The following is a 27,613-nucleotide window of genomic DNA, read 5'->3' on the forward strand; positions in this document are numbered from 1 at the left end:
TGGAAGTCTAAGGTTGGCAGGAGAGGACTAGATGCAGCCCTGAGGAGCTGTCTTCTCTAAGCCCATAGGGAGGGCAGGATGCTGAACAGTCCAGGAGTCTGGCTGTATGGCCCAGCTCCACCTGCCCCTGGTGCCATCTTTGGGGAGTTGCTTATTCCCTGTGAGCCTCCGTTTTCTCTCTGTAAAATGGGGCCCAGAATAATCTTGGCCTTGGGAAGCTCTGGGGAGGATTCAATGGCTTGGCCCTGGCCTAGTGCACAGTAGGCCGGTCGCAAAGTTTGAGTGTGAAGAATAACTTGGCACCCTTAGGGTAGGGGTCCAGCAAAGAGAACCTGGGAAATTCAAAGGCTGTCTGGAAAAGCAAACTGCTTTGTTCTTACAACCACATTTCTCTAGGCAGGTGGAATGACAGTGCCCTTCGTGCTGAGGCAACTTTTTCCTGCTTTCTCTCTCTTCTTCCTTCCTTCCTCTCTCCCTCTCTCTCTCCCTTCCTTCCTTCCCTCCTCTCCTCTCCTCTCCTCTCCTCTCCTCTCCTCTCCTCTCCTCTCCTCTCCTCTCCTCTCCTCTCCTCTCCTCTCCTCTCCTCCTTTCCTTTCATATCACTATTTCACCCAAGTTGCCTGGAACTCCTAGGCTCAGAGGACCTGCCTCTGTCTCCTGTGTAGCTGGGACTGCAGGTGTGTGCCACTGCACCTGGCTTTGATGTAACTTTTTAACTGTGCAGAATTCCTTCTCACAAGCCATTCCTTGGATCCTCCTCGCACCTCACGCTGAAGGCAAGACCGGAATGAGTCACATATCTGCAGCTAGGATACGGAGGCACAGAGACCTGCTTGAGACCACAGTGGAGGATGAATTTGTTAGCAAATTGAAAGTATGAAACGGGGACCTCTTGACTTCTAGATACCACCTCCAAGCAATTTGGATCTGAAAAGAAAGCACATAGCTTACCCCCCAGCCGGCGTCTGGACATGCCCACTCTCCCCCCCAGCCCCCACCTGGATGCCACCTGGCAGTCACATGCACATTCATCACTGAGGGGCTGATGACTCACAGGTTATACCAACCAGAGTTGACTCACGCTTTATAAGGGAGAGAGTGAGAACCAGTAGAGAGCCCCGAGGAGCCCTTCCTTTCCACACTGAGACTTGCAATTAATGCCTCACATCCACGGCAGTTTAGCTCTTAAGAAAGGGAAAGCTCTGTGGGCTGGCTGGAGCCGGGATCTCTGTACACGGAAAAGGGAGGTTGGCTCAACCCTGGGCTCCGTTGAGCTGATTGGCTGGGTGATTTCAGGCAAGTCATCGTCCCTCCTTCTCTTTAGCTTTGTAATGAAGAGGTTGCATCAGATAACCTCCGAGATTCTGCCAGTGTCTCCAAGGCTGCTCTAGCTCTGGGTTGAGAAACCTCGTCATAATAATGTTGTATACATTGATAGTTTACAACGTGCCTGGTATGGAGCTAAGTGATTGGTATGGAGTTACCTCTTTTAATTCTCATAATAAATTCTAGAGGTACTACTGTTATCCCATTTCACAAAGGAGGAAACTGAGGCACAGTTTCAGAGTAATTTGCCCAAGGTCAAGCAGGCAAGCAAGTGGCAGAGAATTAAACCCCATCTGTGCCTAGACTTCATATAAACTCTGATCTAGGCCGGGCACGGTGGCTCACGCCTGTAATGCTAGCACTCTGGGAGGCCGAGGCGGGCTGATTGCTCAAGGTCAGGAGTTCGAAACCAGCCTGACCAAGAGCGAGACCCCGTCTCTACCATAAATAGAAATAAAGTAATTGGCCAACTAATATATATAGAAAACATTAGCCAGGCATGGTGGCACATGCCTGTAGTCCAGCTACTTGGGAGGCTGAGGCAGGAGGATCGCTTGAGCCCAAGAGTTTGAGGTTGCTGTGAGTTAGGCTGACGCCATGGCACTCACTCTAGCCTGGCAACAAAGCGAGACTCTGTCTCAAAAAAATAAAAAGAAAGAAAAAATAAAAAAAAAAATAAACTCTGATCTACACCATTATCCTGCTAGACCTCAGTTTCCTCATTTTAAAAAACTGGTAAAACCTACATAACATAAAATTTACCATTTTAATCATTTAAGTGTACAGTTTAGTGGTAGTAAGTACATTCGCATTTTTGTATGACCATCACCACCATCCATCTCCAGAACTTTTTCATCTTCCTAAAATGAAACTCTGTACCCAGTAAACACGGATCCCCATTCCCTCTCCCACTAGTCCCTGACAACCACCATTCTACTTTCTGCCTCTATGAATTTGACCATTCTAGGTATCTCATGTAAAGTTTCTTTATCTTTAAAACTATGATAATAAAGGTCAAGTGTTATTTATTCTTCTCCCAGTGGTGCAGTTGGCTCAGACTTGGATTTAAGTTCTAGTTCTTCCATTCACCAGCTGTGTACCCTTGAGAAGGTTGCTTAACCTCTCTGCCTCTCTCACGTCCACATCCCTAAAGTGGGGCTAATGAACTCTGCCTGGCATGGCTGTTGGGAGGATCCCAGGAGACAATGGGGATGAAGATGCTTGGAAAGCCCAGTGCCACTTCTAGAACTTGTCATACCTTCTTCCTGGAGGGCTGGGACCCTGACTTAGGTTTATAGGTGTGAGAGCCGGAAAGGCTTTAGGATTGTGCATTTTGACCCATTCACAGATGGAGGCCTAGAGAAGTAGAAGTGACTTGTCCCAAGTCACACATGGAACTTTATGCATCCTTGTACACCTCTGCCCTGGACACAGTGCCTGCACTTGGCAGGTGCCCAACAGACATTTGCTGCTGAGGCTGGGAGGGAGAGGCCACATCAAGGAGGGAGGGGCCCCGACTGTTTGGCTATGGAGTTCTCCCCGGAAGGAGCTTCCATTCCAGCCTGCTCGCCTGGTTTCCCAAAGCAGCTGGTACAGTTTCTACTTAATGAAGATGCTCAGGCGATCGTCTTCTGTCCTAGGAAGTTCTTTTTACTTATTCCCAGAGGCCTGGCCTTGGCTGAGAATCCCCTCTTCCCTATTTCCTTATAGCAATGATTATTAGGGTGTTTTTGTTGCAAGTATCAACACGTTTAAGCCAACTTCAGCCAGAAAGGGAGAAGTTATTAAAGGATGCAGAGATGTCTCATACACCAGGGTCAGGGATGCTGTCAGGTGCCAACAAAGATCTGGACTCAGGGAGCAGACTGCCACCACATTGGCACATTTCTCCTCTCTGTTGTATTATTCTCTTTCCCCATAGACAGGCCAGTTCTGCTCCACACGGCAGGGAATGACCACCACACAATGCCAGAGTTGACATGGGACCATTTCAACAACCCTTGGAAGCTGATTCAACTATTTGCTGGTCCTGATTCTGAGTTTTCTAGATGGGAGAAGGTACAATTTGGGTGAGGCGTTTGTCCTGGGTCTAGTTGGCCGTGGTTGGTGATAGGATCACAGAGTGCAAACAAGGCTGGCAGAGCCCCGCTGTGTGGGGACGGGGTGGAGGAAGGGCGGGTGCCTCCCACTGCTGTCCCACAGGCAGCCGTGCATCCATTACAAATGTTGAATGGAGATATTCATTCGTTGACAAGGAAAGAAAGTCAAAAAGTATTTTGGAGTGGGAAAAACAGGTTACAAAACAGCATGTTTACCATAGTTTTAAAAGTAAATGTGCATATGTAATATACTTGGATTTGTCTAAATATCTGCTAAATATTAACTGAAATTATATATGGGTAGCAGAATTACAGCTGCTTATTATATTCTTCTTTTGTAATATCTGCATTTCTCTGATTTTTCTGTAATGAGATGGTATCTATTAAGTAATAAAACAATAACTCCTACCTCACAGGGCTACAGTATGTGTTAACTGAGACATTTATTCACTTATTCATTAGGCACTCCATACATGATGGCATTTGCAAAAACGGCACACTGACTGGCCAGTGGTAGAGGCTCAATAAGTTGGGGTCACTCCGGGCTCTGTTTTCAGGAGCACACAGTGAGGCTGGGTGCTCTAACAAGTGCTTCTGCTCTTATGGTGTATGTGCAGTCTGAGAATCTGGGAATGAAAACAACTGGGTGTCTCAGCTATCTATTGCTGTAGAATAACCACCCCCAAATTGAGTGCCTTTAAACAGCAACAATTTACTATTTCTCATGGTTTTGTGGATTGACTGGGCAGTTCTGCTGCACATGACATCAGCTGGGGTCACTCCTGCAGCTGCATTCAGCCAACACATGGCTGGAGCCATCCTCTCCCTGTGGTGTCACATCCTCCTCTGTCTCCTGCAGGGTAACCTGGACTTCCTTATGGCCTGGGGGCTGGGTTCCAAGAGGGAGTGTTCTAAGATGACAAGCCCCAATGGCAAAGCCTATCAAGCCTGGTTGTGTCAATGCAATTCATTCTGGATATAAATTGCTTTGTCTTTTAACCTATAATGAACATTGCTCTGTGAGTAAATGTTCTTCCCAAATGATTTTTAACGGCCGGCTGATAGCCCATTGTTGATTGAACCAATCCCCTATAGCTGGTTTTCACTTTGGGGCAGTTATAAACAACTCTGCGAAGGACAATTTTGTGCCAAGATTGGTACAAATTCTAATAGGAGAGGGATTACAGGGTCAAAGAACAGGTGCCTTTTTTTTCTTTATTTTTTTGAGACAGAGTCTTGCTCTGTTGCCTGGGCTAGAGAGCAGTGGTGCAATCATAGCTCACTGCAACCTCGAACTCCTGGGCTCAAGTGATCCTCCTGCCTCAGCCTCCTGAGTAGCTCGTACTACAGGCGTGCACCGCTACGCTCAACTAAGTTTTCTATTTTTAGTAGAGACAGGGGCTCACTCTTGCTCGGGCTGGTTTCAAACTCCTGACCTCAAGCAATCCTCCCGCTTTGGCCTCCCAGAGTGCTAGGATTATAGGCATGAGCCACTGTGCGTGGCCAACAGGTGCATTTTAAAGGCTTTGCCCAATTATTCTTCAAAAAAAAAAAAAGGGACATTTTGCAGTTCTACCAGTGTAAAGGATCTGCCCTTTTCAAAATCCTCTGGTCAGTACTGGGTGTGGTTTGTCTTTTCGGTCTTTTGTCAATTGGATCAGTGAAAAATGGCATCTTATTGTCTTCAAAAGTGAGAAGATTAAAAGTAAGCTGCCCAGAGCCAGATGCTTGAGAAGAGTTTTTGTCTTTTGCTCAGAGGTAGCCCTAATAAATCAGCAGGGCAAGGGCAGTGCGATGTAGAGTCTTTCTGCACAGTGTCAGCCCGTGAAACGCACAATGTCTCTGCCCGCTGACTCAGGCCATAAACGCGGAGTGTGGTGCTGACGGCCGTGCTCCGGGCTGTGAGGATGAGGTCACTGCGTCCTTGCTGTGCGGTCCATGGGGCCAGCCGCTGCTTTCCTGTCCTGTGTCTGTGGGCCTTCCGGGGGACACGGGGCTTACGGCCCCAAACCCCATGACCGCCACCCACATCTTGGCTCTCACCCTGTTCCCTCTGACCCACCTGCAGGACCTGGGCCGGCCATGACCAAGGGGAGTTGTAACAAGAGGCACATAAAGCGGGCCCCTGAGATTGGTCTTTGTCCTTGAGCAGCCAGAGCCGTTCCTCATGGCCTCAGAAACTCACAAACCGGGGGACGTCTTCCTGCGTGGAAGCAGGCAGGGCTCCTGGACTCAGAGCTGCCCCTGCTTCTTCCTAGCTGTAGGACAAGCAAGACGCTGTTCTGAATCCAGAAAATGAGGGAACTAGCACTTTAAGGACGGTTCAGTACTTCCTCTACACCTGTTACTTGGGATCCTCACAGAAACCTGCAAAGGTTGGGAGGACCCTGCCCACTCTGCAGATGAGGCAAAGTGAGGCCCAGAGAAGGGACATAACTTGCCCAAGATCTCCCAGCAAGTAAGCAGCAGAGCTGGAAATGAGCTCAGGTTGGCGTGGAACCAAAGCCCTCACAAAGGCTTCTCTAGGCTTTGTAAAGGCTGGATGAGAAGAAGCAATGAGCTCTGCAAGTTGTGTGTGTTAAAGAATATCTATGATTACAAGGTAATTTGGAAAGCCTGCTGTTACCCAGCTGGATGGTTGATTAGAGTCACTCTCAGTGGGTGGCATGGCTGGACCAGGGACCCACCTTGGGGAGCCCGGCTTCCCACCTCTGAAAAGGTGCCTGAATGCACAGCTGCGGTTCTGCAGAGGGAGGCAGGGCCTCACCTACTGGCGACACTTCACTTCTGGAGCTCTGTGCCGGGCACCCTTTACAGCCTATGGTCGGTCCACACAGCTGCTCTCTGCAGAAGGAGCTGTCGTCTGGTGGGTGGGGCTGCTGGGGCACAGGACATTTAGGTAGCCTGCCAGGGTGGCAGGGCTGGGTTCCTGGCCAACTTGGGACCCTACCCTCCTCCTAATCACGGCTCAGGAGTGAGGCGATCAGGTCTGGACCACTGGCATTAACAGAGCCTTGTGCCCTGTTCTCCCATCAGAGCCGCCTCTCAGCCCTGGCAGACAGCCAGGCAGGGCCGTTCTGCACCGTCCTGGTGGAGGGACCAGAGAGAGGAGGGGGCTTGCTCCTTCCAACGCCTCGCCCGCTCCTTCTGGAATGCTGGATAGAGAAGGGATGGGAAAGCTCGTATGTGTTGCTGCCAGGGAAGTGGTGACCTCAACAAGGCCTGGGTGTTCCTTCCAGGGAACTGGAGGTGGGGCAGGATGGGTAGGGAGTGAGATCAGAGCGGAGGCCAGGGAAGACGGGAAGGCAAATAAACCCTGGGGGCCTGCGGGAGAGAGGAAGGGAACATCAAACAGGCCAGGAATGGGGGCTTGGCCAGGGGATTCCTTAGCAGAAAGTTTAAACAGGGGCCATGTGGGATTTTGGAGCTTTGGGGTCAGAGATTCCTGGATGCAAATTGTGATTTTGATACTTATGAGAATGGTGAGTTTGGGCAAATGATTTCCTTGAGCCTCAGTGTCCCCACCTGCAAAAGGGCTGAAGCCCCATGGGTACCCAGAGCACTGCCTGGGTTAGATCCTGGCTCCACCACTTGCCAGTGTGGCCTTGGACAAGTGAATTCACCTCTCTGGGCCTCAGCATCCTCATCTATACTATGGGCCCGATGATAATGGAACCTACCTCACCAGGCTGGGGTGAAGACGAAAGGCTCTAGCGGTGTGTGTAGAGGCTTAGAGTAGGCTTTTCACCGCTAAATCTGCTGTCGTCATCATCATCATCCTCTACCTCAAAGATTCTGGGGAGGCAGGTTGTGCAAATTGCCTGACATTGGCATCATTAAATAATTACAAGGCTGCGATGCAGGGAGGTGGGAGATTCTGGGACACTCCCAGGCAGGAGAGAAGAGCTCTGTCTGGCTGGGTGGAAGAAGGGCGTGGAAGGCACAGGGGCCAGGGAAAACTCCTTTGCCTTCTGAAGATTCCCTGAAACATCAACTGACAAAAGGCAGATTAATAGGAGAAATGACGTACAAACTGTGAACATGCATGTTGGGGGAACCACAGAGTGATTACACCAAAACCCCCAAGGGGGTTCAGAAGCTTATGTGCCATCGTGAGGTTACGGAAAGAATGGGGGCTTGGACTGTGGCAAAGCAGGTTGTGGTGGCAAAATGGGGTATTGGAAGGGGAGAAGAGGGGGCCTGGCCAGCAAAGGTGGTCTCGTTAACACAGGTGAAACCTCACAGCCGGCAGCCCTCGGAGGGACTAGGTGGTGAATGTTTCTTTTCTTTGCTTTCTTCTTTTTTGTAGGCCTGAATGTTTCTTTCGGACCTTTAAGGCGTCAGACTCTCAGTTAATCTTTCCTAGATTGGATAAGGGGAGGCCCTCAGAGGAGGCCAGACCGCATGCATGCAGGATTTCCCTGCAGATGTGACTCTGCTCCACAAAAGGCAGCTTCGCAGGGCTGCTTCCGTTTGGAGGCCTCTGAGCAGCCATCTCATATCTCATATGTCATCTCGCATGTCATGTGTCATCTCGCATGTCATGTGTCATCTCATATGTCAAAGAGAAGTATATTTTGGGGTGAGATATTTTGATTTTCTTCAAAAGTTTCCCAGAGGAAGTGGCATTTTAGCTGGGCCTCGCTGGACGTGTAGAAGGTCTCTGGGAGTTGGGAGAGATAGAAAGATGAAGTGTGCGGAGACTTGGTTGCGAGAGAGCCTGAGCGTGTCAGAGAAACACGGGCAGTTTCACGAGGCTGCATGTTTGGGGTGAGGGGCAAGGCGTGAGGCTGCGTGGGGCAGCAGGGCCAGATCCCAAAGGGCTGGGAATCCCTTGCCTGGGGGTTTAAACTTGATCTGGTAAGTGGGGACTTCCTACATGTTGATATGGCAGAGTCACCTAGGCACTAAAAAAAAAAAAACCATTTTATGATCCCACTGAACAATATTCTGAGTCAGTAGGTCTGAGGTAGGACCCAGGAATCTTCACTGTTTGAAGGAAACAGGAAATTGTGATGGCCACCCAGAAATGGGAACCCTGCCGTGGACAGGGGTGGGGATGTCTTTAAGCAGGAATAGAGTCCATTGAGATGCCAACCCCAGACCTCCAAGAACTGGGCAGAGAGCTTGAGAAGGTGTTGAGTGCCGGTGGAAGACTCTGACTCCCAGCCCCCCACTCTTCTGTGAAGGAGTCCCATACTCTGATGGCCACATTTACCACCAGGGCCGCCCCTGGAGATGCTTCTTCCCTGCAGTCCTCTAGCTACAGCAAGTATAGCCTCCCTCCCTTCCTCCTTCCCTTCCTACCCTCTCCCTTCCTCCCTTCCTCCCTCCCTCCCTTCCTTCCTTCCTTCCTTCCTTCCTTCCTTCCTTCCTTCCTTCCTTCCTTCCTTCCTTCCTTTCTTCCTTCCTTCCTGTAGTTTCTGAGCTCCTCCCTCATGTGCCAGGCATGTAGGGTCCTGGAGAGACTGTATTGAATAAAGTAGATTGTTCCTCCCCTGCCCACAAAGCTGTCAGTGCATCCCGGCCCCCTGGGCTCGGCTGAGCATCAGGCACTTTGCCATGAGGAACGTGGCTAAGGTCACCAGCAATGTGGCTAAGGCGGCAGAGCTGGGAGAGGAAGTCTACCCAGGGGCTTGAGCAGCAGCAGCAGTGCCCATGGTGCAGCCTCCAGGCCCTGTGGCCTCCTGGTCCCCGTCTCACAGCCCGCATCTCCTCCCCAGTGCCTGCTCAGGCCTTGCCTGCCCGAGGGGCCTGGGGCCTGGGTAGGAATGTGCTGGGCAGCCGCCTTCCTGCCTGCAGACTGTGTAGGGGACAAAGCCCTGGGGAGAGCCTGGGCCACTCTTCCCAAAGGCGGGGGAGGGAGCACTTCCTCACAGGGTAGCAGAAACAACAAACAGGAGGAAATGACAGGGATGCCTGGGATTTCAGAGCACACAGCTCAGGTCCAGGATGGACCCCCACCGAGAGATGGGGGAACCTCTTGGGGCAGCTTCCTCACCTCCCTCTTGGCGCCATCCTTTGTGTCTTCACACTTTGTTCTGCTCATCCGGACCCCTGGCCCACTCTGACCCCCCCCCCCCCAGATGTCCTGTCCCGCTCACTCTTGCCCTTCCTTCATTTCTTTCTTCCTTCCCTCAACACGCAGGTACTGTGCGAAGGCGAAGTGTGCGCTGACACAGAGTTCACAGGTGGGTGGGGACACACAGACAGCGCTGAAACAATGTGATTATTGCCACCACGCAGTTGGGCACAGGGTGTTATAAAACCAGGGAGTAACTGCGGGAAGGCTGATTCTTGAAGAATGAGCAGGAATTTAAGGATGGCGCGACATGCGGTGAGAACTGCAAGTGCAAAGGTGTGGAACACGGGAGCAGAGGGAGTGTAGGCCGGGGAGGTTAGCAGGGCAGTCCACCAGCGGCCTTGAACCCAGAGCTCAGGAACTGGAACTTTCTGTCGTAGGCAATGGGCAGCCACTGGAGGATTGTAGGGAGGGGAGGGACATGCTCAGATTTGCATCTTAGAACAATCCTGCCGAAGGGCAGTGGGTTTTGGGGAATGGGCTGGGGAAGGAGAGGTCAGGGCGAGTGTTCAGTAAACAGGACCAGACAGAGTCCAGGCAGGAGAAGCCGAGGCCTAACCCGGGGCAGGGCAGTTGGCTGAGCAGATGTGAGCGCCTATGGTGTAGGGGCTGAGGTGGGCAGGGGGCAGACAGGCTGTAGAGCCGGCCACGCCGAGGTGTTTCCAGGCCTCAGGAGGCAGAACCTCCTGGGTTCAAAGTCAGGAAATGCAGATGGGTCTTCTGTGTCCAGGAGTCTGGAAGGTCCACATCAGGACCCCAGCCCACACCTGGGAATCCGAGCCAAGTCCAGCCTGGGGAAGAGCTCCTTTGAACCAGGCAGGTGTCAGGTGGGGCCCTGGTCCTGAAGAGAGAAGAGGGCACCTGCCTCAGGCACCTTTATGTCCCTGACCACCTCCCTTTTACAGTTACCTGGAAGGATGAGCCCCAGGGACCTGAGGGCATCTGGGCCACTTTTCTGGCCCACGCCTTCCCTGGCTTGGGCTCCTTGTCTTTGCAGCTGCAGTGTCTGCTCCAGACCTGGCACCCAGTCTGTCCTGCTCCTGGCTGCAGACTCCTGGTGAGGACTGTGTCCACCCCAGCAGCCCCATCAGGGTGCAGTCTTGGGAGGATGAAGGAGTTCAGGAAATGCCACCCCAAAGCATGCTGCTTTGGACTTCAAAGAGAAGGCACTTTGGGAATGGCAAACGTGGGGAGGGCCTTTCTCTGCACTTCCCTTATCTGCCTGCAGACAGAGCCCCCAAAAGGCACTCCACTGCGGCAGATGCTTCCCTGGGGAATCTCATCAACCAGGAAAGGGGATCACAGGACAGGAGACTGGGGGTCCACACCGCGCCCAGACCGACTTTATCACGTGTCTCCTCTTCGTCTCCTCTTCTCCTGAGGGCCCATTCGTCCTTCCCCAAAACCATTTCCTCTCCCCTAAGTTGCCCACACATTCTCCCCTCTCCCCTAAGAAGAGGGTGTATGTGCTCCCACTGAGTTTTGGGGCATTCACTTTTCTTTCATGTGTGGCTCCCATAAACACAGTATGTTTGTATACCTTGTCTTTTGTTAATCTGCCTGCTGTCAGTTTATTCCATAGACCCAGTCACTGAACCCTCAGAGGGTGAAGTCTTCCCTCCCCTACGATGGTGATCTGGGAGTGCACAGACACCAGAGCTTGCTCTCGAGAGCTCATCTGGCCAATTATTCACTCATATAATAAACATTTCTTTAAGCTCCCAAAGTGTGCCAGTCGCTGGACCGAGAGCTTGATTTACAAGGTTGAATCCGATTCAGTCCCTGTGCTGGAAGAGTTCACAGTGCAGTGGAGACAAATGCATCAACACAACCTGTTGCAGCACAACTCAGCATGACAACTTAACACAACACACCCCGACACGGGATAGGAGATCTTGGGTCTGTTGTCTAGTTTCTGGGGCCTCAGCTGGGAAAGGGCAGCTCCCAGGCAGAGGCGTGGTGAGGGCTTATGGAAGTGGGGTGGGGGTGAAAGGGGGAAGAGGCTCATTGGGATGTCAGCAGCAGGGGGCAGAGGGGAAGAGCTCTATGTCAGACTACCTGGCTGCGGTCCTGCCACTGTAATCTTGCATGGATGACTTAATTCTCTGTGCCTCAGCTTCCACATCTGCAAAATGAAGACAATAACAGTGTTCATCTCATAGGGTATAAGGGTTGATTGAGATAATTCATGTCATCTACCTGGTGCAGTGCCTAGAATGTGGCAAGCACAATAGCCTTAGCTGTGAGGTTACCATTGCCTTAGAATTATAAAGCATTTATACTCTTAGATTCTTGGAGTTAGAGAACTATAGAATCAAAGAACCCTAGGATCTTAGAACCTAAACACAGAACCTAAATAGAGCCTGAATATTAACTAGGGGAGTGGGGGAGGGAGATCTCCCCGTCCTTTCAAGGGGAGATGAAATTTCCCCTCTAACCTCTGATCCAGGGCTGTCACGTTCAGTTGCTCAGGCTGTACACTATAGGCCTGTAGAGAAGGCCATTCACATAGACGCTGATGCAAATAGAGTTCCCTTGATGCAGGATGACCTGCACCACCACATGAGGAAGCCCCAATTTCTCCCAGAGAAGCCTGCTCAAATCTCGGGGGCTCATACTTACTCCCATAATCTCTGCCTCTAGCAAAACATGCTGGCTTTGTCCTGAACCACACTGGCCTGGATGTGATGAAACTGACTTTTACTTGGATTTCATATAAAAATTGAAGCACTTCCTCCAAGCATTCCTGAGAATAGACTGTAAGGCGGTTTCAGAATGTTCCCAAGGAGGATCACATCTCGTGGGGCATAGCTCACTGCCAACAGACGGTGCCCTGGGATGTGTGCTCAGCCCTCCTACCTTCCTCTCTTCTCCGCTTACTCCCTCCCTCCCAGTTTGCTCCTCAGGAACCCAGGCTTTGGCTTTCCCAGGCTTTTGGAGGGGTCTCTCCTCAAAGCCCTTCTCAAAGCATTTCCCCCAACAAAGACAGTGCCTTTTCTTCCTAAGAGGAACTCTGGACCATATGTTTAGGTAGCAATTTTTTGTCTACCTCATCACATTTAGTACCACTTAGGAAACCTGAGACTCACAGAATATCAAAATCAAATAATCTTAGAAAAAAAAATCTTTGGAATAATCTAGCTTATTAAGGATCACAAGTTCTAAGCATCGTGGAGAATTTTAGAATCTCAAAAATCTTAACAATTGGAAGGGGCCTTAAGGGGTCATTGAGTCCGCACCTTATTCCACACAAGCATCTGCTCTGCAGCGTCCCTGGCTGCTGCTCCTCCTGCCTCTGCCTGAGCATGGCTCTCACCCTCTCACCAGGCAATCCGTTCCACCCTGGGATCTCCGCATCAGCTGCCTGCAGGAATGCTTGAGATAAGGAGGCCCTTAACTGTCTTCTGTACCTGTGGCAACTCAGACTCCAGTCCAAAGTGTGGGAAAGATTTTAGAGCAATGACAGTCAGGAAGACCAAAATACAGTAAAGTAGCTAGAGCCAAGGGCCGGGGCCTGGGTGGTCCAGCACATGAGAATCATGCTGAGTCCAGCCACGGCTGGGGCAGGGCTGTGGCTAAAGGGTGAGGTATAATAATAACAAGAATGATGGTGGTGGCTACCATGGGATAATAAGCTGTATTTTCATTTCCTTTAGTTGCAAATATTTTTCAATTTCTCTGGAGATTTCTTCTTTGACCCAACGGTTATTTAGAAGAATCTCCGAATATTTTGGGATTTTTCCAGCTATCTTTCTGTTATTGCTATCTTTTTCTTTTATATTAGAGATGGGGTCTTGCTATGTCGCCCAGCCCAGAGTGCAGTAGCTATTCATAGGTACAGTCATGTGACTCTCAGGTGATCCTCCCAGCTCAGCCTCCCTAGCAGCTGGGACTACAGGTGCACACCACCTTGCCTTGCTTTTTTTTGGTCTAGTATATACCAGGTACTGTTTAGGTATTGTAAGTACAAAGACACAGATTCTGCCCTGGAGGGGGAAGGTAAGTGAACCAAAAATTGCAGAACATTCCTCAGCTGCCAGAGTCCTTTGTTTCAAGGCCCAGGTCCATGTCTGAATTCCCAGGACACGAAACTGTGTGCTGGATCTCTCCTTTCCCTGCCTATTTACTCTATCTGTAAAAGACAAATGATTTTTCTCTCATATGGGACATGGAACTCATTATCTCAAGAGGTGTCACAAGCTAAAAATATAAACAAACAGCTTAATAAAAACAAAAAGGTTAAGAGAAATTCATGTATGAGATTCACAGCTGGCTCCAAATAAAAACTAGGACATCTTAACTTCTCAAAGTTATGACAAGGACAACCACGCTCTTCTATGTTACTCTGGAATCACTGTCACCAGGAAAACTAAGAGGATCAAGAGAAATAAATAAATGAAGAGTTACAAATTCAGTTCACTGTGTGGGACTTCCATACTAGGAAACTTAACATGATTTTTTTTCTCGTTCTGATTTGGGGACGTTTTGAAATAACATGTCTTTACTTGGGGAGAATATTATGCAAAAAAGAATACTTTTGAGAAAAATTGGAGGATGGCTTATTTATTATCTGAACTATGCATAGACTTGAATAATCTCTTTATCAGAGTCTTTGTTGTCTCCAAGAAAGGAAATAACATCTGAACTAAAGGATAAAAAAAAAAAATAGCATGTTTTAATTGATAAATCTAAATGCAAAATGATGACAGCAAAATCTGGAAAAGGCTGCTTCCTTCTAAAGCCTTAAGCTTTATAGCTGGCTGAATATTTGTCCTCTGTTAGTGTATTACTGGTCTCATCTTTCTCAGACACCCAGACCTTCCAGCACCAGTGTGTACATTCCATTTGACTGGATTTAAAGTGCGAATGGAGAAAGCTCCTGGGTTCTGGGTCTGGTGGGCTATTTCTCACATTCTCTGAGAAAATGTTGAAAAGCATCTTCAAGGTCTTCCAAGATGGGACATGTGGAATATGCATTTCAATTTTCCATTGCATCGCAACCTCACTATAATGTGATTAGCTACAGCATTGGGGATTGGTCTGATACTGGCCCCAGCTTATTGTAGGGGCCAAGGGAAAACTCCCCCTTCACCCTCTCAGCGCTTTGATGAAGCTGAGTTGGAGAAGAAGCCTCAAGGTCTCTCTGACCTCTCCGCCTTCCTGTTTCTCCTCCTCTGTCCCTCCCAATGGACAGGATGAAGTTGTTCTCTGAAGTTTCCTTATCTACTTCAAGTCTGGATCCGCCAAAGAAGAAAACAATGACCTCTGGTCCCTTCCCTGAGTTTTCATTAACTGAACTCCTATCACAGGAAGAAAGACTGAAGTCTGTCAACAAACCTGGACATACTTTTGTCACAAACCATTGTCTTTTCTGTGGGCCCAACAGACTTTGTCCCAGGCCATTGTATGTTCTTCAAGCCCATTGAATTCCCCTACAAATCATTTACTACTCCCCTAAAATCATCCACACTTGCCCATCTACCTTTCCCGTAAGAAGATTTGGAACCATCTGTACCCCACTGGGATACTGGACAATCACTGTGATTCTCCCCACGCTCGCTAACAAATGCGTGTGCCATTTCCCCTGTTAATATGCCTTTTGTGGGTTGATTTTCCAGGAAACCTTCAGAGGTTGAAGGGGAATTTTTCCCGTCTTCCCTACGCTGGGTAAAAGGCATTCCAGTAAAACAGGCCTTTAACAATGTGGTGTTAAGGTGTGGGGAAGAGGAAGCTATAGTCCTATGTATGATTAGGTCTCCGTCTTTTAAAGAACCCATGCTCCTGTGCTGCCTAGTTCACCAGTGCTGCTCAGTTTTTCCCTCCCCTTTGCAGGGGACAGGATGGCTAGAGGGAAGTGGATTTGGGTACTTCCTTCCCCCAGGTCAATCAGGCTTTGAGAAAACTCCAGAAGACCTGGCTCTGGTAAAACAGTTTTTGTCTAAAGATGGAGTACCCTGGCTTATTTAAAAATGGTTCCCTTGCCCATCCCCCTGCTGGAAGCATGAAGGGCTTTTCTCCTGATATTCGCTGGGAGGACCTGGGAGATATCCTGGAGATAAAACTCACAAACATGTGAGGGCACCCCTATGACTGGATCTTCTTGGAATTTTTATCTTCCAGACTTTCATTCCCACGCTGCGCCTCCAGCAGTTGGTCAATTGCAGCTTAGGCTCTCCCAGCCTGGTGCCGGTTCTTCTGAGGTTTCTGCTGGTGGGTTTCTGCGCTAAGTTGTGATTCTCTGTGTCTGCCTGCCTGTCTCTCCAAGTTTTAGGGCAGCGGTTTGCCCTGTGACCTTACTTCTCTGATGGCTCTAAGAAGAGTGGTTGATTTTTCAGTTTGTTCAACTTTTTACTTGTTGTTAGGACACAATGACAACTTCCTCAGTACCATGTATTGGTACCCGTGTGGAAGTAAGCACTTTTTAGACACTATTTAATCCTTATATCAACCCTGCAAGGTAAATATCATCACCCCATTTTATAGAAGCAATTCTTGGGGCTCCACAAGAATTAAGAGACTTGTTGAAGGTCATACAGTTAGAAAGTAGGAGTTGAACTTGGGTCTGTCTGTGTGTTTCCCACCCACCATGCCACCGCCAGAACTAAGCAGATTCAGGGTAGGGCTTCAGGCCCAGAGGCAGACAGAAGCCAGAAATAGAGACGAGAGCCAAGGCCAAGTTCCCAGGACTTATTTTTGGCAGGCCACCCATTCTTCCCCTTCCCAGCTGTGTCACCTTGGGTAAGCTGCTTTGCCTCCCCCAGCTTCAGATTCTTAGTAGGTAGCCTAGGGCCTAGAAAATGGTGACTGCTCAAAAAATGGAATTTTCAAATAGCTGTTGCTAGGCAGTGGTTAATATTGCCCGCTGGGAAGCCGTAGGTGCTAATCCCCTTCCAGCGCTGGCCAGGTGAGGTCCATAACTGGAGCCAAGGTCAGAGCTGTCAGAGGAAGGCATCCTGAGCCCAGCTGGGATGGCTGGGGAGGTGGAGACAGGGAGGAATCATTCTGTTGACAAAGTTATAATGAGATACGCCAGTTCTGGCTTCCCACAGCACACACTGGTCATCTTCTCTCCCTGGCTACTGACCTGGTTGGTACCCAGTGCCTAAGAGCTCGAGAGCACAGTAGGGTCGGTCCTTCCCAGGGCCAGGCGTGCCAGCTAGTATAAAGAAGGAAATTCTCCAGCTCCAGCACAAGGCCAACCCTGACACTTCCTGACCAATGCCAACTCTGATGCTAAGAACTTCTGCTTCTGGCCAGCATGGAGTAACAGGATCTAGATTTACCCTCCCTTCTGAAACATCTTAAAAAACAAAACAGACAACAACAACAAAAAAAAGTGACACTCAAGATGGCACACACTAGGCAGTGATGAACAGTGAGGGGTGAGAGAAGGGAAAACAAGATGAGTTCTATAACAGACTTGCCACTTGGAGAAAGTTCCCAGGCCAGGGGTAGGGGGACGGAGACAAAGCTGTCTCCATGAGTTAACAAAACACAGCTGGGGGTTTGGGGGAAGCCAGAGAAGCTGGAGTTTGTAGAGCAGCATCCTGGAGAGAGGAGAGCTGCAGAGAAGGAACACTAGAGACATGCAGAGGCTCCCCCTCAACTCTTCAGCTGAGTATTAATCTAGAAAGTACTGAGACTGGGGTAAGAAACGCTCTAAAGGATAAGAGTGCTCAGAGCTCACACAAGGCTAGGAAGTAGAGCCTGTTCCTGATAGCCAGAGTAGAAAGCCTCTTAATTCAAGGGGCATCAGAGGGCTAAATGTTGGGGAAAAAGTAACCCTACACCAAATATATCTCTGGTCCCACCTAACCAAAGTCAAATTATTTCCAGGTAAAAATTACTTCTCAGAAAAAAAATTTAAGATAATTTATACACACACACACATATTAAGGTTATTTATAGAAATAAAAAATACATCGCACCCAGCAAGGTAAAATTCACAAATTCCAATCAATGGTTACCAGGCATGCAAAGAAATAAGAATCAACACTGACCTAGAAATGACACTGATGATAAAATTTGTAGACAATAATATTAAAATGGTTATTATGAATGTACTGCGTATGTTAAGCTGCCATATAAGAAAGATTGACTTCTATGTAGAGACATGAAAATTTTTTTAAAGATCCAAAGAAAACTTTTAGGGATAGAAACTATAATGTCTGAGATGAAAAATACAATGGATAGAAATAATGGAAGATCAGACATTGCAGAAGAGACTATTAGTGAACTTGAAGGCGTAGTTACAGAAACTGTGCAAAATGAGACACAGAGAAAAAAACTTCAAAAAACTCCAATATTTTAGTGAACTGTAGGATGACTTCAAACAGACAAATTGCTGGTATAATAAGCAAGAAAAAGAAATAAAAGGCAGCTAAGCTTGGAAAGAAGTGAAACTTTTTATTCACACACAACTGATTATTTATGTAGAAAATCCTATGGAATCTACAAAAAAATCTACTAGAACTAATGAACGAGTTTAGCAGAGATATAGACTACAAGATCAATATAAAAACTTCAATTATGGGCCGGGCGCTGTGGCTCACGCCTGTAATCCTAGCTCTTGGGAGGCCGAGGCGGGCGGATTGCTCAAGGTCAGGAGTTCAAAACCAGCCTGAGCAAGAGCGAGACCCCGTCTCTACTATAAATAGAAAGAAATTAATTGGCCAACTGATATATATATAAAAAATTAGCCAGGCATGGTGGCGCATGCCTGTAGTCCCAGCTACCTGGGAGGCTGAGGCAGTAGGATCACTCGAGCCCAGGAGTTTGAGGTTGCTGTGAGCTAGGCTGACGCCACGGCACTCACTCTAGCCTGGACAACAAAGCGAGACTCTGTCTCAAAAAAAAAAAAAAAAAAAAAAAACTTCAATTATGTTTCTATACACTAGCAACAAACAATCTGAAATTAAAATTTTAATGGCACAAAATATGAAATATTTAGGGATAAATCTGATAAAATATATGTAAGACCTGTACACTGAAGTGATAAAATATTGCTGGAGATGAATTAGCACTGTTCATAAAAGAAAAAATTGATAAATTTGACTTCATCAAAATCAAAACTTACTGTTCTTAGAAAAGACATTGTCAAGAAAATGAAAAACCACAGATTGGAAGAAAAAGAAATCACTGTCTGGCAAGGTACTTAGTTCTAGAATATGTAAAGAACTCTTACAACTCAGTATTAAAAAGAAAACCAATTAAAACATAGAGAAAGATTTGAACAGACATTTCACTAAAGAAAATAGATAGATGTAGCCCAGGCAACAGAGTGAGACTCTGTCTCAAAAAAAAAAAAAAAAAAAAAAAAAGATAGATGCTAATAAGGACATGAAAAGAAGCTAAATATCATAGTTATTAGGGAAAGCAAATTAAAACCACAATATGATATCACTACACATCTATTAGGATGTCTAGGCCAGGCATGGTGGCTCATGCCTGTAATCCTAGCCCTCTAGGAGGCTGAGGTGGGAGGATTGTTTGAGGTCAGGAGTTCAAGACCAGCCTGAGCAAGAGTGAGACCCCATCTCTACTAAAAACAGAAAGAAATTAGCTGGACAACTAAAAATATATATAGAAAAAATTAGCCGGGCATGGTGGCGCATGCCTGTAGTCCCAGCTACTCGGGAGGCTGAGGCAGGAGGATCTCTTGAGCCCGGGAGTTTGAAATTGCTGTGAGCTAGGCTGACACCATGGCACTCTAGCCCAGGCAACAGAGTGAGACTCTGTGTCTAAAACAACAACAACAAAAGCCACCACAACAAAAAAAGGATTTCTCAGATTCTACAGACTGATCATATGAACCCTTGGGGAAGATGTGGAGCAACTGGAATTCTCACACATGCTGGTGGGAGTGAAATGGTATACACTTGGGAAAAATTGTTTGGCAATTTCCTAAAAAGTTACATACATGCCTACTATATGACCCAGCTATAATGAAAGCACTATAAATACTTGTACATGAATATTCACAGCAACTTTATTTGTAATAGCTAAAAACTGGGAACAATTCAGATCCCAGGGGCCAAGGAAAACGAATAGGGGCTTGGCCCAGGGATTACTTAGCAGAAGGTTTGAACAGGGGCCACATGGCGTCAGAGGCTCTTGGGTGCAAATTGTGACTCTGCTACTCATGAAAATGGTGAGTTTGAGCAAGTGATTTCCCTGAGCCTCAGTGTCCCCATCTGTAAAAGGGTCTGATAATAATAGAACCTATATAGGGCTGTGGTGGGGATGAAAGGGTCTAGCAGCATATGTAGAGGCTTAGAGCAGGCTTTTTACCTGCTAAGTCTTTGCTATCATCATCATCACCATCACCAGCTACCTCAAAGGATTCTGGGGAGGCATAAACGAGGCAAGTTGTGCAAACTGTCTGGCACTGGTGTTATTAAATAGTTATGCAGTAGAGTGAAGGGTGCTGTGACAGAAGGAGGTAGGAGGTGCTGGGAGACACACGAGAAAGGGAAAAGAGTTTTGTCTGGCTGATGGAGGAAGGGTGTGGAAGGCTTCCTAGATTCCTAGAGGAAGGGGCATTTTAGCTGGGCCCCGCAGGATGTGTAGAAGGTCTCTGGGTCGGGGTAGGGGGGCGAGATAGAAAGATTAAGTGTATGAAGACTTGGTTGTGAGAGAGCCTGAGCATGTCAGAGAAACACGGGCAGTTTCACGAGGCTGCGTGTTTGGGGTGAGGGGCAAGGCATGAGGCTGTGTGGGGCAGCAGGGCCAGATCCCGAAGGGCTGGGAGGTTTAAACTTGATCTGGCAGATGGGTAGCTCCTTTCTGGAATATGGCAGAATCACTCAGGGCATTTAAAAGAAAAACACGGGTTCCATGGTCCTACCCAGCAACATTCTGAGTCAGTAGGTCTCAGGTGGGACCCAGGAATCTTCATTGTTTAAAGCTTCTCAGGAAATTCTGATGCCCACCCAGGAATGAGAAACCCTACCATGGAAGGAGGTAGGGATGTCTTTAAGCAGGAATAGAGTCCATTGAGATGCCAACCCCAGACCTCCAAGAATTGAACAGAGAGTTTGAGAAGGTAAGGAGTGGGCGTAGAAGTCCCCTGACTCTGACTGCCACCCTTCCACTCCTCTCCAGGGTAGGTCCACACTCTGATGGCCACATTTAGTGCCAGGCAGTTTCTTTCTTTCCTTTCTTTCCCTTCTTTTTTTTTTTTTCATGATTATGGTTTATTACAGGAAAGGATAGACATTAAAATCACCCAAGAGAAGCAGCACATAGGTTGAAGTCCAGGAAGGGTCAAAAATGCTTAGCTCCCAGGATCAGTGTGTGACAATATGGATGGAGTACTGCCAGCCAGAGAAGTTTGCCCGAGCTTCAGTGTTCAGAGCTTTTATTGGGTTCCATTATGTAGGTATGACTGACTGTCTGCCTGGGTAGTTGATCTCAGCTGCCAGGTGGACTGACACCATGTGACCCAAAGCATTCACGCTAAATCCCGTGGCTGGTTTTTCTGGCATGGCTGGCCCCGTCCTCAGATCTTCTGGGGCTAGCTCTCACCCAAAACAAAGACACTCCTATTAGAGAGTCTGGGTAAAGGCCAGATCTCTCTTTGGTCAAATTCTTGATTACAGATCATTACTCCTTCTGCTCTCATCTATGCTGTATTATCACACAGGATAGACCACCCTAAGCTGCCACTTCTTCACATGTTCCCCAGTGACACCTCTTTTTAGCTTCTACTCTTTTCAAAATGTTTCCGTCTTCAATCCTGTTTCTGCATCTGAGTTTTCCTTAACTCCACACAAGTCTCTAAATGAACTGATATATTTCTTAAAGTGTGTTCTAAACATGATCAAAAATTGTTTTACCTATTTTGCTTTTCATTCACTATTTCCATCAAATGGAACACAACACATGTCTCTTTCCTGTTGTCCTTTATATCCTTTAGAGCCCTGGCCTTACGAATACCAAACTATACCTTTTCTTTTTAAGACGGGGCAGAGTGTCTCTCTATGTTGCCCAGGCTGGTCTCAAACTCCTGGCCTCAGGGGATCCTCTTGCCTTAGCCTTCAGAGGTGCTGGGATTACAGGCAGGGCCCACTGTGCCCAGCTCAACCTTCATTTTATGCAAATGTCTTAGGAAATTGTTTTGAAATTCCTTTTGGCTTTTATTTATATTCTCTAATTCTGTTAGACAAAATAAATCTGTTAGGCAAATAAATGCTCAATAATCCCTTTACTCTGATTTGAAATTAATCACTTGCCAACAAGTATGGAAGTGGTAAGAAAAAGCTTACAGGTATACTTAAAAATACTGAACTGATAGCCAAATTGAATGGAATATATGTTAGGGTAGTTTTTATTTTGTCATTTACTCCAATTAAATTCAAGGTCCTTATATGTCACTTCTTTCTGAGCTGTGGCAGCTCTCTAACTGGGGCATCCAAAGGGATGAAAACCGGCTAATCTCCACTTCTACTCTTCTGCAAGCTTAGGCCTGGCAAAATGAGCCTCACAATATAGAAAGCAGAATGCTCGACAGAGTTGAATCCACATAAAGTGCCCCCAAAAGGGAGGGATGGAATAAACATTTCAGGTTACAAAATACTCCTGAGGACCTGTTTCTGACCAGAATTGGCAACTTTGAAAAATGGAATGGCTAGAAGGCAGCCACGTGAACCAGTACTGACCTGCAAGTCAAGGGACTAGGGCCTGGGCCTACCTTCCCAAAGAACCAAAATCATTACTCAAAAGCAACCGCTGAATGCCAGCTTGTGGGGAAAGAAATGTGGCAAGTGACAAAATAACAATTAAGTATATGTATATATGCATACAAAGTTATTGTGTAGAAATAAAATCAAAACACTTTACAATAAAAAAAAAATCAGAGATCTAATTACTCTAATTGTGCCAGTGTACAAATAAGAAAACTTTAGAATAATTACTGCCAGTGAGCATTAGTATGAAATGAAGTAACTTTAACTCTGATATAAGACAATGATGATTTTTTTAACATTTTCAATTTTACACCCAATTAGATACTGATTACATCTATCATCAAATTAATAAATAAAGCAGATTTTTCTACTTTGTAATTCATGTCAAATTTAACAGTCTCTTCACTGATTCTTTGTACTGAGAAAGGGTATTTTCATTTTCCCCCTCGTTCTTAAGAGTAACGACACAATTTTTGTAATCTTCAACTTCTTTAGTACCAAGGAGTTCTTCTTCATTTATGTCCATAGTTTTCTCAGCAGCTTTAATCTGGAGAAGTGTTTCCAGGATATTTTTTTCTGAGGAGCTATTTTCCCATACATACTCTTCCATGTCTGCTTCAGTCTTATGTTTTTCCCATTCTTCGGTTTTCCAAGACTCGTGGTATAAAACTGTTAGTAGATACATTGCATAATCATAATTCTGTCTCCTTAAAGGGCACCTATCTGTTTTGATGGTAAGCACATCTGTGGTCTTGCAGTATCGCTCTCCTACAAGTTTAATGAGTTTCTTCTTTGCGTGGTCATCTAAATTCAAACTGGAAAGTTTAACCCTTAAGGTTACTACTCGTGCTTTGGGGTTTCGAATTGACGGTCCTGATGAAACGTAATCAGCAGTGTCAATTTCGATTGGAAAATGCTTTTCACATTTCTCATCACTGTCTAGTGCAGCTGGCCACTCAGTGCAAAATTCTTTAAGAGCTTCACAGTGCCTTTTAATTGCTACAGGAGTCAAATGCAGAAAATTGGGAATCTTTAAAAGTTCTAGATTTCCCTCCTTTGCCAACGGCATGCCCTTTTTTACCGGATAACCCATTCTAATAGGAAGAGGTACCACAGAGGGTTTAAATGGCGCTGCAGCAGGGTAAACGCTGGGCCAGTCCTGGTCAACAGCCATTTTCTCTGTCCTAGGAGGCAGTGCCTTTCTTTTCGACATTCTTTCAGTTTTGGACGTTCTTTGAAGGCTAGGAGTGGCCGGGGACACGGCGGTGGAGAATGCACGCAGGGTCCTGACTCCCGGGTGCAAGGCCAGCCACGCCGTGAGAGCGGCGGCCGCCATGGCTGCGCGGACGGAGAGCCGTCCCTTCTTTCCCTTCTTTCCTTCTTTCCTTCTTTCCTTCTTTCCTTCTTTCCTTCCTTCCTTCCTTCCTTCCTTCCTTCCTTCCTTCCTTCCTTCCTTCCTTCCTTCCTTCCTTCCTTCCTTCCTTCCTTCCTTCCTTCCTTCCTTCCTTCCTTCCTTCCTTCCTTCCTTCCTTCCTTCCTTCCTTCCTTTCTTTTTTTTGATAGAGTCTCACTTTGTTGCCGGGCTAGAGTGCCATGGCGTCAGCCTAGCTCACAGCAACCTCAAACTCCTGGGCTCAAGCAATCCTGCTGCCTCAGCCTCCCGAGTAGCTGGGACTACAGGCATGCGCCACCATGTCTGGCTAATTTTTTCTATATATTTTCAGTTGTCCGACTAATTTCTTTCTATTTTTTTTAGTAGAGATGGGGTCTCACTCTTGCTCTGGCTGCTCCTGAACTCCTGACCTTGAGCGATCCTCCCGCCTCAGCCTTCTAGAGTGCTAGGATTACAGGCATGAGCCACCATGCCTAGCCAGGAATGACCTTTTTTTTTTTTTTTTTTTTTTTTTTGAGACAGAGTCTTACTTTGTTGCCCGGCTAGAGTGCCATGGTGTCAGCCTAGCTCACAGCAACCTCAATCTCCTGGGCTCAAGCGATCCTCCTGCCTCAGCCTCCCGAGTAACTGGGACTACAGGCATGTGCCACCATGCCCAGCTAATTTTTTCTATATATATATCAGTTGGTCAATTAATTTCTTTCTATTTAGAGTAGAGACGGGGTCTCACTCTTGCTCAGGCTGGTTTTGAACTCATTACCTTGAGCAATCCGCCCGCCTCAGCCTCCCAGAGTGCTAGGATTACAGGCGTGAGCCACTGTGCCCGGCCAGGAATGAACTCTTGATGCATGCAACAGCATGGATGAATCTCAAAACCAGCTGAACTTCATTGAGTGTATGAAATTCTAGGAAATGCAAATTAATCTGCAGTGACAGAAAGCAGATCTGTGGTTACCCAGGATGGTGGTGGTGGTGGTGGGGAGATCAGAGGGAAGGATTACAGGGTGAGATAAGGAAGCTTTGAGGGTGATGGATATATTCATCATCTTGTTCTGGGTGAAAGTTCCAGGGATGTCAAAACTTATCAAATTGTGTAATTTAAGTGTGTGCTGTTTATTGTATGTCAATTATACCTCAACAAAGCTGTTATAAAAATCTGACATCAGTTCTGTGCATCCACAGCCAGTGACAATCCCTGGAAAGTGCTGAGTGATTACTGTGCATGAGGTCCTGTGTGCTGAACACTCCGTTGAGAATTTTTCACTTAAGCTCACAACAGCTTTATTTTATTTATTTATTTTTTTGAGACAGAGTCTCGCTATGTTGCCCAGGCTAGAGTGCTATGGTGTCAACCTAGCTCACAGCAACCTCAAACTCCTGGGCTCAAGCAATCCTACTGTCTCAGCCTCCCGAGTAGCTGGGACTACAGGTGCACACCCCCACACCCAGCTAATTTTTTGTTTCTATTTTCAGTTGCCCAGCTAATTTTTTTCTATTTTTAGTAGAGACAGGGTCTCGCTCTTGCTCAGGCTGATCTCGAACTCCTGACCTCGAGCAATCCTCCCACCTCGGCCTCCCAGAGTGCTGGGATTACAGCACTGGTGTGAACCACCACACCAGCCACAATAGCCTTTTGATGTGGTACTGTTAGTGTCATTGTCTCCATTTTACACAGGAGAAAACTGAGGCTCAGAAAGGTTAAGCCACTTCTCTAGGGAAATACCAGGTGACTAAATTCCAGCCCCAGCGTTACCCCTGACTGACTCCAAGCTGTATCTGTTCCAATTTGCTTTTATGATGAAGCAAACATTGTAATAGTTGTGAAAACAAAATAAAATATGTTTCTATTGCTCCAATAAACCCCTGTACATCACTGAACGTCCTAATACAATCTAACAATTTTTATAGGCAGCCTTTTTACCACCATAATTCAGTAATGTACATAAAAGTTAATTTCTCCCTTCCCTGCCCTAAACTTGTATCCTTAAATGTGGCCTTATACACATTTTTTTTTCCAATCCACAAAACCACAACTTGACCTTTTTACTGCTTAGTCTAGGCTGGACACTTCCTCGCACGCTAATGCAGGCCCTGCAATTCCTGTGACATTTGTCATTTTTGGCCACCAAGCACCCATCCTATCTGTGCCTGTAGGAAGCAGCTCTTGCCCCAGCACCAAGCGTAAGTTCTGACTGGTCTTAGCCAATTCACATGTCCCACCGTCTGTCTATGGCCATTTGTCCAGGGTTGGCCCTGAACCAAATCGGAGCCAAGGAAAAGCAGGAGACTTTTCCTGGCATTCCTTAGAAAGAGAAGTGGCCTCTTTTATCCTTCGGTGCTACCAGGGAGACTCCCTTTTGGGGGTAGTACAAGGAGGGACAAGGAGTCCTTTAGCAGAATGGTGGTGTGTGGTGGGAAGTCTGAGCATAATGCTGCAGAGGTCAGAGCAGGTCCAGGGACAGACACTCTTGCCTGTTCTTTTATTTTTTTTTGAGACAGAGTCTCACTCTGTTGCTCGGCCTACAGCGCCATGGTGTCAGCCTAGCTCACAGCAACCTCAAACTCCTGGGCTCAAGCGATCCTCCTGCCTCAGCCTCCTGAGTAGCTGGGACTACAGGCATGCGCCACCATGCCCAGATAATTTTTTCTATATATTTTTAATTGTCTAGCTAATTTCTATTATTTATTTATTTTTTTTAGTAGAGACAGGGTCTTGCTCTTGCTGGTCTCAAACTCCTGACCTCGAGTGATCCTCCCACCTCGGCCTCCCAGAATGTTAGGATTACAGGCATGAGCCACCCAGCTTAAATTTAATCTTTATTTAATCTTAAATCTTAAATTTAATCTTAATCTTAAATTTAATCTTAAGTTTAGCCACCAGCCTAAATTTAATCTTTAATTCTAATTTAAACCCTACTTGCTTCCCTGAGCTAATTCTTCTCCCTCCCTCAGGGCTCAGCTTTTGGAAACCTTTCCAAACTACTTGTCTAAATTAGTGACATTTCTCCAAAGTCCCATGACACCCCATACCAAGCACAACTCCCAGGAGAGTTGGGAGATTCAACTTTTATGTTGAATCTCCCAATACCCTGTGAGCTCTGGGAAAGCAGGATCCTTTGTTCACCCTAGGTCCCCCATGCCCTGGAAGTTGTCTAGCAAAATTTTTGAATGAATGGATGAATGGATGAATGGATGGATGGCAGGCACAATGATAGTCCCTGGGTATACAAGGGTGAAAGAAAAGAAAGCCTGTGTCTTCCAGGAACTTATAGACAAATAGGAAGCATAATTCTAAATTTAATCTTTAATTCTCATTGAATCTTTAGATTAAATTTAATATTTATGATCCAGATTAAATTTAATCTTTATGACTAACTAACTTTATGACTAACCCTTAGTCATAAAGTAGAACTCTCTAACCCTTTTCTAGTGAAGAGATTTTAGTGGTAAGAAACAAAGGACTGGGCCACTCATGCTGGCTCCGTCAAAGGGGCGTTGGGATAAGGATATACAGGGAGCGCTAAGTGAAATCCCTGGAGTGTTAAAAGGATCCTACCAGAAATGGGCCTTGTGAGGTCTAAATAGAGGTGGGGACCTAATGGTGAGTTCAGTGCCTCCCTACTCAGCAGCTGTCTACTGTTTCTGTGACCTCACAAGTTCCCAATTTCAAAAATCCCGACTAACAAAGAGATCCTTAATGATTTATTCCCTGAACAAACAGTCACCACTTTTATACACCTTTACTAGGTAATCTCCACTGGATGAATGTTATAACCCATATATAGATCCTAAATATCTGCCTAGACAAATACAATAAACTCTTTCAAATGTATAGTATTAGAACCCCTTTAAAATTTTTCTAATTTAAAATGTGAAGTATATTTTCCATTTCCTGACTGAACTTCTCAAGGTTGTTCTTTTTATTTTTAGTCATTGTAGTGGATGTGGTATTTCACTGTGGTTGACATTTGCATGAAGATTTTTGTGTACTCATTGGCCATTCATATATCTTCTCTGGAGAAGTATT

The 27,613-nt window shown here is 46.7% G+C and overlaps 1 pseudogene; it reads right to left on the reverse strand.

Moving 5' to 3' along the window:
- Positions 1-22,487: 22,487 nt before the first annotated feature.
- Positions 22,488-23,548, reverse strand: LOC105862262 (small ribosomal subunit protein mS35 pseudogene; annotated as a pseudogene).
- Positions 23,549-27,613: the final 4,065 nt, after the last annotated feature.

The sequence above is a fragment of the Microcebus murinus genome, chromosome 2 (genome assembly GCF_040939455.1).
Source record: "Microcebus murinus isolate Inina chromosome 2, M.murinus_Inina_mat1.0, whole genome shotgun sequence".
Classification (NCBI taxonomy): domain Eukaryota; kingdom Metazoa; phylum Chordata; class Mammalia; order Primates; family Cheirogaleidae; genus Microcebus; species Microcebus murinus.